Source organism: Leptopilina heterotoma, unplaced genomic scaffold (assembly GCF_015476425.1).
Source record: "Leptopilina heterotoma isolate Lh14 unplaced genomic scaffold, ASM1547642v1 Lhet_19, whole genome shotgun sequence".
NCBI classification, from domain to species: domain Eukaryota; kingdom Metazoa; phylum Arthropoda; class Insecta; order Hymenoptera; family Figitidae; genus Leptopilina; species Leptopilina heterotoma.
The window spans coordinates 2,235,786-2,243,089 of NW_025110908.1; positions in this window are offsets into that span (position 1 = coordinate 2,235,786).

A 7,304-nucleotide genomic window follows, 5' to 3' on the forward strand; every position below is an offset into this window, starting at 1 on the left:
AAAATATTGAATTTTCGAGGGAAAAGTATGGAGAGAAATATGTAATGAAACAGTAAGTCGCTTTACAGATTTGGCCGTGGCCGATTTGAAAATAAAGATGCTTTTCTACATACAGCCGGGGCGGAATACAGAAACGAAAATAGCCCTGCATTTAGACCACCCGGTATGTTACTAAGGGATCCGAGGAGTGCCAAATCAAAAGATCACCTTTCCATTCTAATTCTTAAATACTTTCATTACAGAAATTTTGTTTCCTTCTAATTTTATGCCGCAAGATATACTTTTATATTCATTGTTCAGTCAACGAATTAATAGAGTCCGAACCTCGATTTTGATATAGCGTAGTTAATAATACATTATTCATCGTGTGTCGTGTATATATACAGTCGTTTTGTATTGTTTCGTAGTTATTTATTGTCAACTGTACCGCAAGAGAATAAAAATAAACAAACACTCGTTTATTTTTATTCTTTATAGTAATTTCTTTGCAAACGGAATTAAATATAACAGAAAAAATCTTTGTTGCGATACCCTATAAAACCTTTCATATTAAAACCATTTTTGACTTTATTTTAGCCATAATGATTTTAAATCCTAAAATTTATTTAATCTAATTTTATACGCTTCAAAATAGACTATACTTTTTGATTATTTTTATTTTAAGAAATATATGGGTTTTTTCCGTGTTGTATCAATATTTTATATGAAATTCAAAAATTCGAACTGCTGTTTAAGATTTAGAGTGCAAAATTATAGGAACCCATCTAAATCGATTACAATTTTAAATGATTTAAATCAGAGACTATATCTGATTAAATCAGTCAAAATTTACTGATTTATCAATTTTCTGATTTATCTAAATATATTTTTTTTACTGATTTAGTAAATTTTAACTGATTAGCAGAGTCAGATAAATTGAATATTTATTTTCCTTGTTTTCCATGCAGAATTTTTACTTTTCCCCCGATCTTATAAACGAAAACAATTCTAAAGGAATTCATTCAAGAAAAAAGATAAATTTTGGAAGCAAACATTTGATTTAAAACTTTGGAAGCAAACATTTGATTTAAAACTTTAAGATTGTCTATCAGTCTTCAAAATTAAATTTCGTTACTGTAACGAACATCCCTTATTTTTTTTTTAAATTTCAATTACATTCTTTAAGAATTCAATTATTTTTAATAGAATTTTAGGAAATTTTAATTATTTCAGAAAATTTAAATATAAAAATTCAATTATCTTTAAAAAAATATAAGTAAAATATTTCAAAAACCTAATTTTTCAGAATTTTAAATAAAATTATTTAAAAGTTAAATGGGGAAAAAAAACTTCACCATCAGGAACATTTACAAATTTGACAATATTAACAAATTCTTTAGTTGTTTCAATTAAGACTGGCCTTGGATCAACTTTAAGACACAAAAAAGTCGTTTTAGATTCTAAATTATTTCTAAATTCAAGAATTAAAAACTCCAAAAACCTTTTAAAACAAATGAATTTTGGTAAAATGTTTTTAAAATAATTGAAATTTGTTAAAACCTTTTTAAAACAAATTAATTTTGGTAAAATCTTTTTAAAATAATTGAAATTTGTTAAAACCTTTTAAAAATAATTGAATTTTTGAAAAAAATATATAATAAATAATCAAATTTATGATCTCCTAAATTTTAATAAAAATCTAAAGAAGTAAATTTAAAAGAAATTTAATTTATTTTGTTGGAAGATAAGTGAGTCTTAAAAAATTATGATAAAAAAAAATTCTAAAAATTAGTTTTTAAAAATATTCTTTTGTAATTTATCGAAAATAATTGAATTAAATTATTTTCACAAAATTAGCAATTAAATTTCTTCAAAAGTTGATTTTCAAAAAATGTAATAAATTTGTAAAAAATCAATTAATTTTAATTAAATTTTACAAAATTTCAATTATTCCAAATCTTTTTATAATTGTATATTTTGGAAATGCAATTAGAAAAATTATTCAAAAATGATTTTTGAAAGATTTGTCTATAGTTATATCTTTCCCACTAGAAAAATCGAAATAAGTTGCAATTTATATTAAAAATGTGGTATTTTTTTTTGCAACATTTGGAAAAAAAGTCGAAAAAGTCGCAATTTTTGGAAATAAATAGAAAAAAGTCGCATTTTTTGAAAATTGTCGAAGAAAGTCGAAAAAGTCATAATGTCCAAGGCCTGTCGAGACTTTTACTATTCCGCAAAGAAACTTATCGCTGTTTTAAAGCTTTTTCCGTGAATATATTTTTAAATAAATACTTAATTATTATTAATTTCTTCACAACAATAATTTAAATTTTAAAAGATTGTAATTAAAAACCTTTTGAAATTCAATTATTTCTGAAAATAATTAAAACTGTTTTAAACTAAACTTTGATTACTCTTTAAATTTGAATTAGTAAAAATGTTTAGGTACTAATTTGAATAATTAGTGAATGACTTTTTGCTTTTAAATTCATAAGTTTTACAAATAAATAGTAATTTCTACTAATTAATTAGTAAAATTTACTAATTTAAAAGCAAAAAGTCAGTCACTAATTTAAATTAGTAAACATTTTTACTAATTCAAATTTAGTGAGTAACTTTTTTAAAAATGTTTTTGGTATAAAAATCCATAATTTTTGTAGTATTTAAAAATTCGATATTTTTCTTGCACTTTTGAAAACACTGTTATAACATAAAAGTATCAATTTGCAACGAATTGATATACCAAAAATGTGGATCAAATCAAAAATTGATCCAAATTTTTGGCACTAATCCTCTTTCGTATAAAATAAATTTGATACTTTCAAGAAAACGTGTGAAAATTTCCTGATTTCCCTGACCCCTGGCAACCCTGCCACCGGTCATTTGATTACAAGAGCAAAAAGATAGTCTGAGTCACAGACTTAAATCAAGTAAAATTTTTACCAATTCCCATTTAAAGAGAATGTTTACTTCTCATTTGAATATAAATAAAAATTATGAAACTCAATCCGCAAATATATACAATCCAAAAAAATGATAAATGACAGTCATCATGTTAAAATAGTAGCACTTTTAGCATATACAAAATGTTGAAATTGTTTAAAAATTTTCGACGCGTGTTTGAAATGTTTCAATTTAGAATTGTATCTATATAGCGGATATACAAGTATTTTCTTTCCAAATTTTCGTGTTTATTATTTATTAAAATAGTTTAATATTATATATTTGTTGAAAGAAAATCTGAACTTCCTGTTGCCAGCTGGCAAAGAAAATCTCAAATGCTGTAATTCTTGATTTCTTGAAATTTCTATTGCTAAAGTTTAAAATGTAATAGTTTACAAAACAATATATACTCATCTAATATTTATATCTGTATTAATCTCATAAAAAATATTATATCATATGCAGTTCCGCATTACTGCATGTCTACGAAATTCAATTTCAAAATTACGGAAATATGAAATTATTTTTTGTTTCATTTCAGTTGACAAATTCTAATTATTAATAAATAAATAACTACGAAAACACATTTTCAATCAATATTAATATTCCCATGTAGAAATTTCCCTACTTGTCCCTACCAAATGTTGGATTCTGATTAGAACCATCCTAGAAAATCTACTCTAGAAAAATCTGTCTAGAACCTCGCTAGATTCTGACTAGAATCTCTAGTCTACAAAAACTAATCGGTTTCCAATCAAATTCTAGTTAAAGAATTATTATTACTAATTTTGTTTTATAAAGAATTATTATTAATTGATATTATTATTTATTATTTTAATAATTTAAATAATTTAATAACTTTATAATTTTTTAATTTAAATTATTATTAGATTATAAAGAATTATTATTAATTGAAATTATTAGATAATTCAGACTAGAAAAACTCACTAGGACCTTATTGATTTCCAACTAGCGACAAACTAGTGTACAAGTAATATACATAAATTGTCTTTCTATAAATAAATATTTTTATGAATTGTCAAAAACATTTTAAAGTATAATTGCACTTACATATATTTTTAAATAATTATTTTTACGGATAATATTACAATATTTAGGTAATAAAAATTAATTATACTCACATAATTAATATTTATTTGTGTCTTATTCTTTTAATTTACTTATTAAATAAAAGATTTTTATTTAATAAAATTGTTTTATTGGAATTTTATGTAAGAATGTTCTACAATATTAAAAATTGGGTTTCAAATATGTTAAAAAATGAAATAATTAAATAGTATGCAAAATTTTTTAAAAAATAATGCTGGTAAAAATTATTTAACTAGAATTTGATTGGAACCCGACTAGTTTTTCTAGACTAGAGATTCTAGTTAGAATCTAGCGAGAGCCCTACTAGAGATAGGGGCAAATGGTGAATTGCTGCACGGGATGTTATTTAAGCGGAGGTGCTTCCAAGCTATCACGGCCGGGAGGTATGTGTATCCGACTGGAGTCCCCAAGGTCCAAGGTTCGATCCCCCATGGGCACGAGATTTTTCAACTCAAGTTTCAGGTTTTTCGTGTACAACATTCATTAATAATGTTAATATGAATGAAGAATTTAATTATAAATAGGTTAAGTTGAAAAATAATAATTTTTAAAAGTCAACTAGAAAATTCTAGTCGGGGCCCTATCAACACACAGCTAGTTTTAATACTAGTTCCCGACTAGATATTCTAGTCTATACCCCATCTGCCGACCGTTATGAAAGTAGTTGGGTTCTAACGATTTTCTCTAATCAGTTCCCCACTACAGATAGGGAATTCTGGCTAGGACCCCATAAAATTCCAATCTCAATTTCTGCATGGGTTATAATATTTTCAATTAATTAGTATCCAATAAAATTTTATCGTTTTTCAAATAAATTTTTCTCTAAGTGAAGAAATTAAATAGACAATTAAAAAAAGCTAAATCAACTTGAAATTTTCATATGTTTCACACGATTTTCTTTAAAGTATCAAATTGAAAATTTCATTGAGATTAAAAAAAGTTTCTATAAATCACGTTGCTGTAATCGTTTCTCAATCTCAAGAATTTTTATTCTTTATCCAATGTCATCTTTTAATGTTCCAAAGTGTCAAAACTAAAATTGCTCTCATATTCCCTGAGGAAAAGTTTTTTAATTCAAAAATACAAAAATTTCAATTTGGCCTATATCTTTTAGTTTAACTATCTGTACAATCTTTCATTAACGAGTTATCTAAAAAAAATTTAAATCACAAAAAATTTAATTCATTTCATTTTAAAATAAAAATTTTAATATTATTAGTTTTACAACAATTAAAATTTCCAAAGATTTCAATTTAAAATTTTTTTGAATTTTAATTATTTCTGAAATTTATACTGTAATGCCAATATTTAATTATTATCTAAAATTTTAACAGAAATTCAATTTTCAATCAATTTTTATTAAAAATTTCTACGAGAATTCAATTATTTAAATACAAAAATAAATAATTGATTACTTCTTAAAATTGAATTCTTATAAATTGTATCAAAATTTTTGAAAATATTTTAATTCTTTTGAAGAATTTTGATTAAATTTTTTAAGAATAATTCCATTTTTCGAGGAATTTATTAAAAAAATTAAAAAATGAACTGAAATTCATTTTCAAATCAATTCTAATTAGAAAGTTCTACGAGAATTCAATTATTGAATTAAATACAAAAATAAATAATTATTTCTTAAAATTGAATTCTTATCAAGAATTATTTCAAAACTTTGAAAAATAATTTAATTTTTTTGAAGAATTTTCATTCAATTTTCAAGAATAATTCCATTTTTCGAGGAATTTATTTAAAATTGTATTTTATAAGGAATTTTTAGAATAATTGGATTCGTGTGAAAAATTTTATTGTATTTGTAAAAATAATTGAATTCCTGCGAAGAATTTAATTAAAACTTTTGAAAGCAATTGAATTTTCTTAGAGATTCTTTTAAATTAAACATTTTTAAAGTAATTGGATTCTTTTAATGGATTTATATTAAAATAGAACATATTTAAAATAATTGATATCGGTAGGTGCTCACTTGTTCTAAAAAATATTTTCTAATCCTTTTTGTCTAAAAAAAAGCGATTTCTAATGAAATCTGTTTTCTAAAAAAAGTTTTTCTAACAAGTTTTGATTTCTAAAAAAAATTTTTTCTAAAAAGTTATGATTTCTTATATTTATTTTCCTGAAATTTGTAAAATTCTGTAATTTTAATAAAAGTTAGAAAATTGTTAAAAAATTAAGATTAGAAAATAGAAACTATTTTGCATATTTTCTATTTCTCAATCACAATTCTGTTCATAAAATTATGAGTTTCTTTTTAAAAAACAAGAAGAAATTTTGCGAAAATACTATTTCTAATCACAATTTTTTAACAAAATTCTGTTCTTCTTTTAAAAAAAAGAAATAATAATTTGCATCATTTTTATATCAAAATTTCTAAAATTAATTTGTTTATAAAACATTTTTTAGAAAATTTTAAATATCTTTAGGAAAAATTTTTTAGAAAATTAGAAAATCACCTTCATTATAAAAAAGTTTTTTAGAATTGAATTCCTGCGAAGAATTTTATAAAAACCTTTTTAATTACTTTATACTTTTGGAAAAATTTTTATGAAAATTATGTTTTAAATAATTGAATTTCTCTGGAAAATTTAATATTTATGAAAATAATTGAATGTTTGCAAAGCTTTTTAGAAAAATTTTTCTTAAATCATTGAAGATCTTATGACCAAAGTGACTATTTTAAAGCTTAAAATTAGATTTTGTTAATTTTAGAACTTAAAATAATACTCTCAAATGTTGAAATTCAGTCAAAAATGATACTAAACTTTCTTCTAGTAAACGATTTTAATCAAAAGTGCTGACGAAAATATCAGATTTAAATTTTACAGTAATATTCCAATTAACGAAAACAAAAACCGCATCATTTTAAAAATCGTAAAAGGTCACTTTTACCATTTAATATCAATGCTGAAAGTGCCCTTTTAAGATCCGGAGCCTTAATTGTTTACTTTAAAAATTTTCCCTCTCGTAAAACTAATAAACGTATTTTTGGCTGAAATCCAAAATTTAAAATCTTAATTCGATAATATCAGAATAAAAAAAAGCTTCTGAAGGTCAGTTCTATAAACGAAGGAATAAAAATCAAATATGCAGGGGAACGAAAAAACAAAAGCTGTATCACGTTACACACTATGACACGAAGGATGAAAATAAATTTTCGAAAAAATTCTTCATTTCAAGCTTTCGCAGAGTTATATTCTCATAATATTAAATTTATTTGAACAAATAACATTAGAGCCGAAAATAAAAGAATGACTTTT